This window comes from Schistocerca nitens, chromosome 11, assembly GCF_023898315.1.
Source record: "Schistocerca nitens isolate TAMUIC-IGC-003100 chromosome 11, iqSchNite1.1, whole genome shotgun sequence".
Lineage (NCBI taxonomy): Eukaryota > Metazoa > Arthropoda > Insecta > Orthoptera > Acrididae > Schistocerca > Schistocerca nitens.
Genome location: NC_064624.1, coordinates 101,788,632 through 101,800,547, shown reverse-complemented (window position 1 = coordinate 101,800,547; position 11,916 = coordinate 101,788,632). Strand labels below are relative to the sequence as shown.

General features: G+C 37.0%; 1 long non-coding RNA gene across 3 annotated transcripts; it reads right to left on the bottom strand.

Annotated features, from left to right (window-relative positions):
* Positions 1-2,780: 2,780 nt before the first annotated feature.
* Positions 2,781-9,526, bottom strand: LOC126213171 (uncharacterized). 3 transcript variants are annotated; one of them, XR_007541093.1, is made up of 5 exons: positions 9,399-9,526; positions 5,111-5,229; positions 4,818-4,940; positions 4,557-4,721; positions 2,781-3,248 (listed from the first exon to the last, which is right to left on the bottom strand). It is a non-coding gene; the product is annotated as an uncharacterized LOC126213171 (long non-coding RNA). The 3 variants fall into 3 exon arrangements; XR_007541094.1 differs by lacking the exon at positions 2,781-3,248 and having other exon boundaries at positions 4,358-4,734; XR_007541092.1 differs by lacking the exon at positions 2,781-3,248 and having other exon boundaries at positions 4,360-4,721.
* Between the last annotated feature and the right edge of the window lie 2,390 nt (positions 9,527-11,916).

Genomic DNA, 11,916 nt, shown 5'->3' with positions numbered 1-11,916 from the left:
TGGTGTCAGATGTAGGAGACACAAATGTAAAAAAGTTTACATACTTTTATTCTGTTATGTCATAAGGGATCATATTCTGAGGTAACTCATCAACGGAGCAAAAGTATTTAGCATGTAAAAGCATGTAGGCCTAATAAAAATCGTTTGTGGTATAAATTCAAGAACACCATGTAGAAACCTGTTCAAGGAACTTCATATTCTAACCACTGCTTTATAGTATATTTATTCTTTAATGAAATTTGTTGCAAGTATTTCCAACCAATAGCACAATACATAGTATCAATACTAGGAATAAGAACAGCTATCTGCATAAAGATCTAAAATCACTTACCTTGGACCAGAAAGGGGTTCAACATTCAAGAACACACATTTTCAATAAACTGCCAGCAACCATTAAAAACTTTGTTTCAAATAAATCACGGTTTACTGAGAGTTTGAAATACTTTTTGATAGGCAACTTCTACTTTATATATGAATATCTTAACAGGGACTGTTAGACCAGCTTAAGTAAAAATTCTGCTACCAGCATATTTCAGTTTTGACAGCACTTGGTCACAACAGTCAAGATCAGGTATTCTGTGTGTGATAAATTTATTAAAAGTGCATAACTATGTTTTGTTCTGGCAGTATATTAATACTGTACATATTAGCAGCTCCAGTTTACTGCAATATATTCACATATTTTGACAATCTCATGACAGATGATGATGGTGGTAAGTATTATATTCAAATGCTTTATGTTATACTTTGACATGTTGCACATCCATGAGAATCATCTCATTTTTGTGTCTCTGGGACAAAAACAAGTTAATCTAATCTACAGTGAGGGTTTTGATTTTGTGGTGGGAGAATGACTAATGCATATGCCCAAGCCTTCAGTTTGTTGTGTATCTGTCATGTTTGGCATTATTGTATACAGAATTCCAGTGCTGAATGATTGATTAACAACTCATAAGGCTTAATGTCTCAGATGTCATTACAATACCTTTTCACTCATTTTATACAATTCTTCTTTGTATATCCAGATTGTGAGAGTATGAATTAATGGTATTGTGTAGGTAATACAAATTTGCAGTAAGTTTTCAGAAATCTGATCTTGTCTGTTGCAGTAAAGTGCTGTCAAAACTGAAATAATACTTTTTACTTAAGTTACTCTACCAGTCCCTGTTAAGATATTCATCTATAGGAAATACAAAATTTCCTTTCCTGGGGAATGCTTTACCTGTCGATTCCATGTTTTGCTTTTTTTTTCCGTCTCACACGAGGCAATAACACGAATCCTTTCGAAACACTTCTTCTGTCAATGCCAGCTGCCTGCTTTGATCTTTTTGCAGTTTAATATCATGACAGTTAACTGTCTGAATAGGTAAGACTAATTCATGAACAAGACAAGATGAGCACTCAAAATGAAGGGCTAAGTCTTGCATATAACGACCTCAACGTAGCAATGAGTGCACCTAACAGAGTTTTTCAGTGTTGCTTAACATAATAGAAAATGAACTGACTTGAGCTCTTTGAAAACAAAAAAGCATATTTTATTCAAAAACGTTCATGTAGTATGCACAAGTGCTAATAGGCCCAAATGTAAGTAAATATGTATCTGACGTGATTATTGTTGTAAGCATATTGTATTCATGCCAAATATACCTCTGTGAAATGCTTCAATTGCAATACCTATGTTTGAAGTGTACACTGTTCCCACATAAAAGTGATATGCTCCAAACTATGTATAAAATGTTTCAAAGTCAGTGGCCAAAAACTAATTAAATGAGAAAAAGCCTATTTGCAGTGGATGTGTACAAATTAAGAAAACTCATTTTTCTCTCGCTAATGCCACAAAGCTAAGTCTCACCAAATTACATAAGTTTCTTTGTATTCAAGTTGACCTGATACAGCACTGGCACTTATTCATCATAATGCTACCAAGCATTAGTGATGAGGTATACTTGGAGAAGATACTCAACTATGTTCCATTTTTAGATCACTGCCGATACTCAAGGCATTTCAGTAAGTTTAAAATCCCTAGAAAGTATTAACATGTTGCATACACACTACTACACTTCATAGCTTTCCATACTATGTATGAGACAGCAAGTGTTTGTGCTCACAGTAGTGCCACAAATTTTGACATTTCTTGAGAAGGTAGATGATACATGTATCACTTGAGATGAGTTTCCTATCCTGCCCCAAAATTAAAATATATTCGTACAAGATTACTGCACAGCTATTTAATTTCTGTATGTTCTATGTAAGACACCTATGTTCATGAGACAGTAATATCACCTCAACAAAGACATTACCAGGCCACATGACAGATTACCTTATTTGTACATAAAATATATCCTAAAATGGTAGTAAGTGCTCGTCTTTGACCTCATGGGTTTTTAACAAATTACTTAAGAGTACAGGGAACAAAAGGAAGATAAGTTAAAATAAAAAATGGTAACCAACACAAATGTATGTACATGTGAAATGATCAATTTTATTCTGACTTTTTCACAATGATATGGAACACTTAAAACATTGCAGCATTATAAAGAGAATGAATAAATAGTTAACATGTCAAGAGACTGAGCAGAAACTCAGATTGGACATGGCAGGTAATCTGCCATGGCCTATTCAGTGGAACCAACAAAAGTATTTGCCTAAAGGAATTTAGGGAACCCAAATAAAATGTAAATCAGGATGTTCAAACAGGTGAAGGATCCCAATGCACCTGAATGGAAATTCGGTGCCATAATCACTGCAATTTTCTCAGCAATTTAACATGCGACCACAAATACAAATGTATAAACTTTTTTTATTTCATCCAAGAATATCTCAACATAATACAACAAACATCAATAATTCAAAATATGGGTATACACACAATGTTTAAAGGATCTCTTTAAGGGCGGGACAGGTGGTCAGCCGTGGCCTTGATGAAGGAACCATCCCGGCATTTGCCTTAGCGATCCAGGATGGCCAGACAGAGCGAACCCCATCCTCCCGAATATGAGGTCAGTGCTGTTAATAGCTACACTGCCTCATTCAGTTGTTACCTATTATACAATGTTCTGATTTACATGAAAATAGATCTTACAACTAACAAAAATAATGATTAAATATATACACAATTACATATGCAATTACACTTTAACATTTTTCTTTATCACTTTACACAAACAGACCACACAACACTTTGTTCACGGAACTTCAATAAACTGCCAGAGGCTGCTTCAGCAGTTGCTGCATATATGAGTAGTTATCTGAAACAGAAGAACAGGAAACAGCAGAAATATCCTTGTCTAAAGACACTTTAGAAACAACATAAAAACTTGCAGCAACTACTTAGCTGACTCATATTAGTAGTAAACATATTCACGTAAGGCATGTCTAGCAATTAGTTTAATATGTTCTTCAAACTTCTATATGTATGCTGATAACACTACACTGTAGAGTGTGACCACAATGAAACTAACAATGTAAGGGATATCTTCTACACAAATTCTGGGATGTTAACATCTGAATAGCTGTTCTCTGCAAAACACTGTTTTTTATAGTTGGAGGGTCCAGCATGTGAAGCAACATACTGAAACTTGTTAAAGACTTACTGAAATTTATCTTTTGATGCAGTTTTAGATTTGAAGTTAACATTTAAATACCTCAGATAATGACTGACTTTTTCAGTAAACAAAATGTCCATGAAAGCATCTAATAATAATTCCATGTCCCACAATGTAATTTTATTTTTTAAAGAGTGGAGCCCCTCCACACTGCCACTAGCAAAAGTTCTACAATCACCTCTGCAGTGATTAGTTTTTTAATCAATACAGGTCCATCAGGAGATAGAAAATGGATGAAAAATGTAACAAGAATTGAGATTTTAAGGGCAGAGGGCAAAACATGTCATGTCAAGCACCAAGGGGAAAAAATCCTCCACAACTGTTGGACAGGTAGTAAGAGCAGTAGCGGATTTCTTGCTGTCTGCAGAAGATCATGCAAGGGTAGGTCACATTAGTAAGCGGGTACCATGCAGTTTGATACTAGTGTTATAACCACCTGCACATCAGTACAAATGCATGTTGGAGCACATCAGGCTACAGTGGGGAAGGCCAGTTGCACCCTTTCTGTACTCCAACCTACTTACATTTAATGCCCGATTTAATAAAAATTATACTCTTCCATTTCTGGCACCCTTTCTAGAATACTTCCGTGTTTTGCAAATGAAATTTAGTATTGAGCACAAGATGTTTCACCAATTCACGTTTGGCATTTTCAATGGTTTTCCTTTCGGTCCTATTCAAGAAACCATTTCTTCCAGTAAATATTTCGCAGTAGGTAACCTATACTGCAAGTTTGCAAAGGCTGAAATGTTGTTATCATAACAATAAAACAATTTCAGTTAACATCTGAGGAAAATAGCTGCATATATTAACAATAATATACGGATTAGTGTTAAACTGATGTCAGTATCATTTTAAGAAACTTGAAATTCAAAATAATTGAATGTCAGAATGGGTGCTACAGCTACCAGTTTTTAAGTAAAGCAGAAAACAAAATGCTACTGTACTTACAAACTTTGAGGTGCCACATGCCTTGACACAGGCTACCAATAACCCACAAGTATTTTTGACATCTCATGCCTCACAGGTACTTAACTGGATTGCAATCTGATGATTGCTGCTATCAACATGAAAGATAATATAGTTGTATCCAGTGACCAAATTTCAAAGCCGATACTGAAATTAAGTTCTAAGTTACAAATTCCAGTCTTTACATATACATCACTGGTAATCCATTCATGTGTCATAACATTAAACTCAGTGCAAATGTACCTCCATTTTAAGCGAAAGGTCAAGTTTGCCATTGTATGCAAAACACTATTACCTTATACTTCAAGTTTGCCTCTATAGGACTGTGTAACATTTGCTGCTGCTGGAAGACTATCGGAGCTATAACTGGAACAAAGTGCTCTGACTTACTGACCGACAATATACATTAAACACTTCAACAAAAAACCACTAGTACTCTTAATGCAGCATAACAAATATATGCTATGCCCTACAGTTATATCTCCATTTTAAGGGGGAGTTCAAATCTGCCAAAAATTTACCCAAACTAGAATTACCTTACTGTTATAATATCCCAAGTATTAAACGGAGACTCATCTGCTGGTGTTGGTGTGCCTCTCGCTCCTCTTCCACACTACTGGTGCCAAGGATCACCTCTCCACAGGAAGGGTTTCACCTACAGAAAAAAAGGTTTCATATCAGCATAAGCACAATAGAAATGATGCCATATTATTTTTGGTGATATATATTACAATGTTTGCGTACAGTATTCTACATGGTATTTGCAGCTTGAATATTTACTTCATACAAGTTGACAACTGACTCAGTTTTAGTAATGACTATAGCTTCAAGTTTCTTCTTTAATCCTAGCAACACCAACACATTTTCAATAATGTGTATTGGGGGGGAAGGGAGGGTACTGTATTTCCACCCTAAAAAAAATCTTAATTGTTGTTGACATATATTTTAAACAAATACTGATGTATAAGTAGGGCCCTGAACTTCAAAATATTCAATATGACTGTCACTGTGGAAAGTCACATGTACTATTAACGTGTCAAATTTTTGGGTTACGTTTAACCACAAAATTTAAAACATTTATGGAATTCAGTTGAAGACTCCATTAAAAACAATTTTCCTTTTCAAAATTTTAAAATATGAAACAGTATCTAATTCCCCCCTCCCCCCCCCGGCATCGTCAGGGTTAAAAACAAATGATACACAGGAATGAGCACTGATACAATCTGCTATCCGATTAGTTACTAATAATTGCGAGATGACTGTTCATATATCACACAGTGGCATTTTATTAGCACTATCGTTATTACACCTCCAACAATAACTTCCAATTAAATGATTAAGTATTCCGGCACCATATGCAACATAATTTAATGTTTGAAAATGTCAAGGCAAACAGGTGCGGTGGTGACAGCTTAAGTAGTCACGGCAAATGAAAACTCGCGTGTAAAAATGCACAAAACACCACACTGTATAGCATGCTCTTATTTTTTAAAAAAATTAATAAAATAAAAAATAAATGATTATGCATGCACTGAAATAACCGTAATTGCAATAAATATATTTTTTTCATTACTCACCCAAATCTAGCTCCGAAGGTATTTGTGAAGAGAAATTCACAATTAAATGTGATTTCTGAAGATGTTTTTTTAAATTCCCCATGTATATATGCTGTATAACTTGTATATATGTAACTTGACTTTGTCAATTGCTGTAATAGCTAAACGACAATAAAATTTCATTCATTCATTCATTCAAAGTACATTTCGCAGACTCTCGATCAAGAGTTTCGAAATATGACCACAGTCTAACATAACAGTCGCGACACTCACTGCTGTGAAAGTTGTTGCCGTTTGACAGATGGAGCGACACTAGCGCTCCAAGCGGCAGGTAAGGTGAACGTCAGACGCGTCGTAAGCATAATGTTGTTTGCATCAATTTCCTACGTAATTTCCGAATTATTCTTGCCTCCAAGAGTTTGTGTAGTATCAGAAGGCATATATGTTTCTAAAAATGATTCTAAAATAAGCGCAAGTATGGACAAAAACCATGAATAGAGTGGCAAGCTACAACACATTCGTGAAGAAACACTTGTGACATTCGAAAGAATTGCAACTTACCATGTTGATATCAAAAGAATATAAACACACAGATTCACATGTAAGAAGCACAGACATGTACCTCTACATGCAAAAGCGATCGACAGCTCGTTTATCGTTCTGTAGGCCTACTGTGTTTGTCATTGTCGCCAGTCCCCACAATTACGACCTTCATCTTTATATTATTCTAAGTGGGACAAGCAACTGCCAAATAGTGGGAGAAATATACTGAAAACATTATAATGAGCTGATTACATTACATTTCACGAAAAACCAAATGAATAATTTTCAAACAATCTGTCTGTAGGCATTTTCATTGACCCATAATAGTTTCGCTCGAAGTCTAGCGATCTGCACATTGTGATACTTCACACGCTTTTGTAAGACACGAACAGCTACACTTAATCTGACCACTTCATCGTCAAAGCAGGTCTGTGTTGATGATTCACACGAATCTGGCACTGATACATGGAGAGTTGAACTGGATGCTTCTGTGTCATACGACAGTTTTACAGCTTTAGATTGACTGTAGAATCTTTGTGGCAGTTTCCTCTTCATCGTCAGCTGAGGTGGCTTATTTGGAATGTCAGACTCTGTGGGTACTGCATTCCACACTAGTTTGTTATTGTCTGCGTACATGAACTGGTTTTGTTCGAAATGTAGCGAACAAAACCTAATATTATTATACAGGTAAACTGATTCTTTCTTCATAAGGTCTTCTTGTCTGCTATTAACTAGCGATTTTCTGCTCCTAAAACGAAACAGTCATCGTTTATACACATACAGTTTGCAAGTGAATCCTGACGATACAGTTTAGTAAAATGATGGTATTTACCTCTCAGGATCCTTAGGAAACCTAAAAAAGACAGCTGTGGTGTCTTCTTCCTGTTGCTGCTGCAATTTATTGCGCTACAAAGGCTCCCGATGATAAAAACCATTGTATAAATCAAAATAAACAATCACTATTCGCTTTCACGATCGCGCCGAACTCATAGTTCAACCTACCGGCCGCTTGGGGCGCTCTGGCGCTGAAGGCAACAAAATCGAGGCGAAGTGTCGCGACTGTTATGTTAGACTGTGATATGACCACATTTCGCTTGTCCTCGACCTCTTCGCGTTATTTGCTATCCCCTCTCCCCAATGGCCCACCGTCATTTCCGTAGCAGTACGAAAATATTTGTTCGCTCCAGTTACTATCCTCTCTGGAAATATCACCTGGAACTACGACCTTTAACTGGAGTCACCGAGTCAGGAACGTCTAGACACACAGTTATTCCGTTACCAGCTTCCACGTTACCTGTGGTGGTAGCCTGATAACTGCCAGAGAACTAGAACTACGAGCCAATAACGATAACTGCCAGAGGAGAATACCGGTCTCTGACAGTTATTTCCATAGTCGCTCGAATTCCTTAGTAACTTTCCTTGTACTACGCGTCCAAGCTAAATTAACACGTAAGGCAGTGGCTCAAGGGATCGACTGTACTTGTTAATGCCTGTACTGCAGCTCCTATCAGCCACGGCTCGGATATTAACTTTATTTAATTGTTTATGCTAAAAGTAACGAAGGCCCACGAAATAGTACACAGTTCTTATCAACAGATGGCGCGCAGTCTCACAGTTATTCCCATGGTCTATAGAACGCCTTCCAAATGCGCAGTACGATCTTCGGTCAACAGATGGCACGAGGCACTGTTGACACTAAACAGTTATTGAAATAACTGCCAGAATCAGAGGAACGGTTATCGCAGTAACCGTTACTTCTCAGTAACCGGTTATTTCTATCAGTTACGTTATTTTTTGCCACCTCTAATTTGCAGTCTAGAGATGACCAAGTACTGCAGCGAGGACACGAATTTTAAATATGTTTTGCCATGAAATGTTCAGACAGATGCTGTAGAAGCGAGATTTGGGAAATAGCGAACAGTGGAAGGATCTCAATGATTGGTATCTTGTGACAGATTTTGACATTCAATTCAAGGTTAGGATTCAGACGCTGCTGTCCCTGAAAATTCCATCATCTGCTCTTGGAGAAGTTGGAATAGATTCAGATTCTTTTATAACTGACTGTGAAGATGATGTGACTTTACCTCCAACAAACATTTATGGTATAATCTATTTCAGTGAGGAACAAATTCAGTCTGTTCAGGAATACTTGCCTGTTTTCACATACTCATGAGGGTATTATGCCAGATCTGTTCTTAAGAAGCTGAGATGTGAGACATCTAAAACATATTTAGAGATAGATAAAAGTCTTTTAGTAATAGAAAATGATGGACATATAAGAAACACGAACAGAAATAGGTCGTATTGTCATAATAATGAGGTTATTAATGCTGTTATTTTTACTTATTTGGCAGCTAAAAACTTGATGTCTAAAGAACATGAACACAGCTTCATGAGATGCTCTTCCCAGAGAAATTTCCTGGTGATGCAATTTAAAGAGACTGCTACCTAAGGGAGTTGTCTTGTAGTAAGGTAGATCACACAGACTACAGAATTAGTTAGTGTGTACCGGTAGTAAAAGTAGGGTGTTATGTTTCTCCATAACGGTACTAACAGTAAAAAGAGAAAGTTTTCAACTGTAAAGTAGTTTGGAATAAATTTTGTGACAGGATAACGAACATTTACATTTGTCATTTTCCCCTCAGTCCTAATTTTCTCTTCTCGATATGCGTAATTGCAGTTTTAACACTGAGTGTGTATAATACTAAGTCTATATTCTACTTACAATGAAACTGTAAAGAGGTCGACGTCTTGAATACAGGTGTTAATCATGTGTTAATACTACAGAGTTAACAAACACGTACTGCCATGAGCAAAACATTGCCTACCGCGCTGCCATCTGTTGGCGACGACAGGCAACAGCTGTGTGGCCGCCGTTCGCCATCCAGTAGCAACCGACAGCTGGCAGTCACGTTTATTTCGCATTTTGATGTCAAGTTGGGAAGTATTTGAAGTAGAGCTCAAATTAACAACTGTATATCTCTTGTTCTTTAAAGACCTTTATATAAGCGAACAATGGTTGACACTACTTATGCCAAGAATATTTAATACTCGTTCCCATGGTTCGTGACAAATGCATGTAGTTTACAACTCTACTTATACTTAACTATGAATTCTCGTAATCGAGTGGAATTATGTGAATGGCAATTTTTGGCAGAGGCTCAACCAATGAGTTCTCGTAAATGAGTGGAATTATGTGAATGGCAATTTTTGGCAGAGGCTGAACCAATATGGGCGATGAGATTATCTCGCCAGTTTAGTTTTCTTTTGTGTGTGCTGCCGTCCCTGCTTTTCATTTGCCTTCATTATCTGTTTATTTTTTTAAATTCATTTTCAGTCTTTTTTACGCTTTGGTTAGTTCTAAAGATTGGGAAATCAGAAACCACGTAAATAATCTTAGAGGATTATTACTTAGTTAATTCTATGGGCGATGAGATTATCTCGCCAGTTTAGTTTTCATTTATGTGTGCTGCCGTCCATGCTTTTCATTTGCCTTCATTTCTGTCTTTATTTCTTTCTTTCTTTTTAGTTTCTAAACCATCACTTGCTTCACACCTGCAGAGAGAGGTGTATTACTGAGTAGTGTGTCGTCGCCCCCGAGGCATAGCAGAGTGTGCCTCGGTTTTTTATTTTCGGTTTATGGCAATAAATCTTGCTACAAATAGCACCCTGCTTTACGTGCTGCGTCGACACTAGCGGATGGCGGCATTCTTGGAGAGGAAAAGGAAGGGCTATAGGGGAGGAAGGAGGCCCATTAAAAAAAAAAAAAAAAAAAAAAAAAAAAATTACGGTTTGCGCCTCTTAATCAGTGTTGGAGCATCGCAGTGTATGCGCGCTGGCGCCTGTATGCCGAACGTGAAGAGGTTAAGTAGTAACTACGATGCGTAATAACGTTCATACGTCATTCATTTCACAATCCAGAAGCACTGTTACTGATGCGTTTCGAACGAGCAAGACAGAATTACTCTGCAAGAAAATAAAGTCGCTACAAAATAATAATATTCAACATTGATGATCACTACCTTTGTAACGCGTAACGTAATAAAACGTGCTTCAACTTCTATCTGTTGGAGCAGAGCATGTTCGATATTGGAAAATAATTCAATGAATAGAGAACCTCAGCCCATTAAAATAATGTTCGGCTGAGGACGAGGCTGGAACGACATAACCAGGCAGTCCAACGCCTCGACAGCCAGGTGTGCAGAAGACTGCAGGGGGTTGAGCCCACAGCTTCTGATACACAGGCCTCACGGCCAACTGTGACGTCATCGCTGCTAGGCCGTCGCTACATTACCGCAAGAGCCTGCACTTCTTTCGTGAAAGCGTAACAAGATCACCAGACTTAGTTCTCGAATATCAATCGGTGTGCCACAACTTAAAATAAATTGTGCCGCCCTTTATCATTTAAAAAGAAACTAAGCCGTTCCTGTATGCTGTTGTGCAAAATGCATGTTACGCTGGATACAATGCTCTGTGATTTTCTTCTATTGTGTTTGCTATCATTTGCAAAATCTTACTGCTTGTTAAGAAAAACGTTGTGAGAGAAACCGACATACACCACAGCCTGTAAATTACACTATTAGAGTTACTGTGATAGAGATAGTTTTAGTAAAAGTTAGCAGACAGGATGAAATAATTATTCTGGTGATTGTAAGTTTAATTACTTAGTCAGAACTGTAATTCACTGAGACGTAAATGACTCACCAAAGATCGTATCTATATTGTCGCCTGGGTTAGTTTAATTGTAAACTGTCATGTAACCAAGTTTTAACAAGAAAAGACCAAAGGGAGATTTCATAAACCTGACACCTCCGTCTGTATGTGCCATCAGAAGCGTCAAATATGTACCAGAATACCGCTGTTAATGAAACGAAATCTTTGTCAGTAAAATATAGGCTTAGTATTATGCACTTTCAGTGTTAACAATGCAATTACACGTATTGCGAAGAGAAAATTAGGAATGCTGGGAAAATTATCAATTCAAATGTTTGTTAAACTGTCACAAAATAACTACTTTACAGTTGACAGTTTTCTCTTTTTGCTGTTATTACCGTTATGGCTATCGTTAATTTTTTAACATAATTATTGAGAAACATATTACATGATACTTTTACTACCCACTGAAGAATTCTGTCGCCTGTGTGATCTGCCTGAAGTAAAAGAAGACCCCCTTAGGTAGAAGTCTTTATTTTTAATAACATCTAATCTTAAAAAGTAAACTTCTCTGGGAAGAGCATCTGATG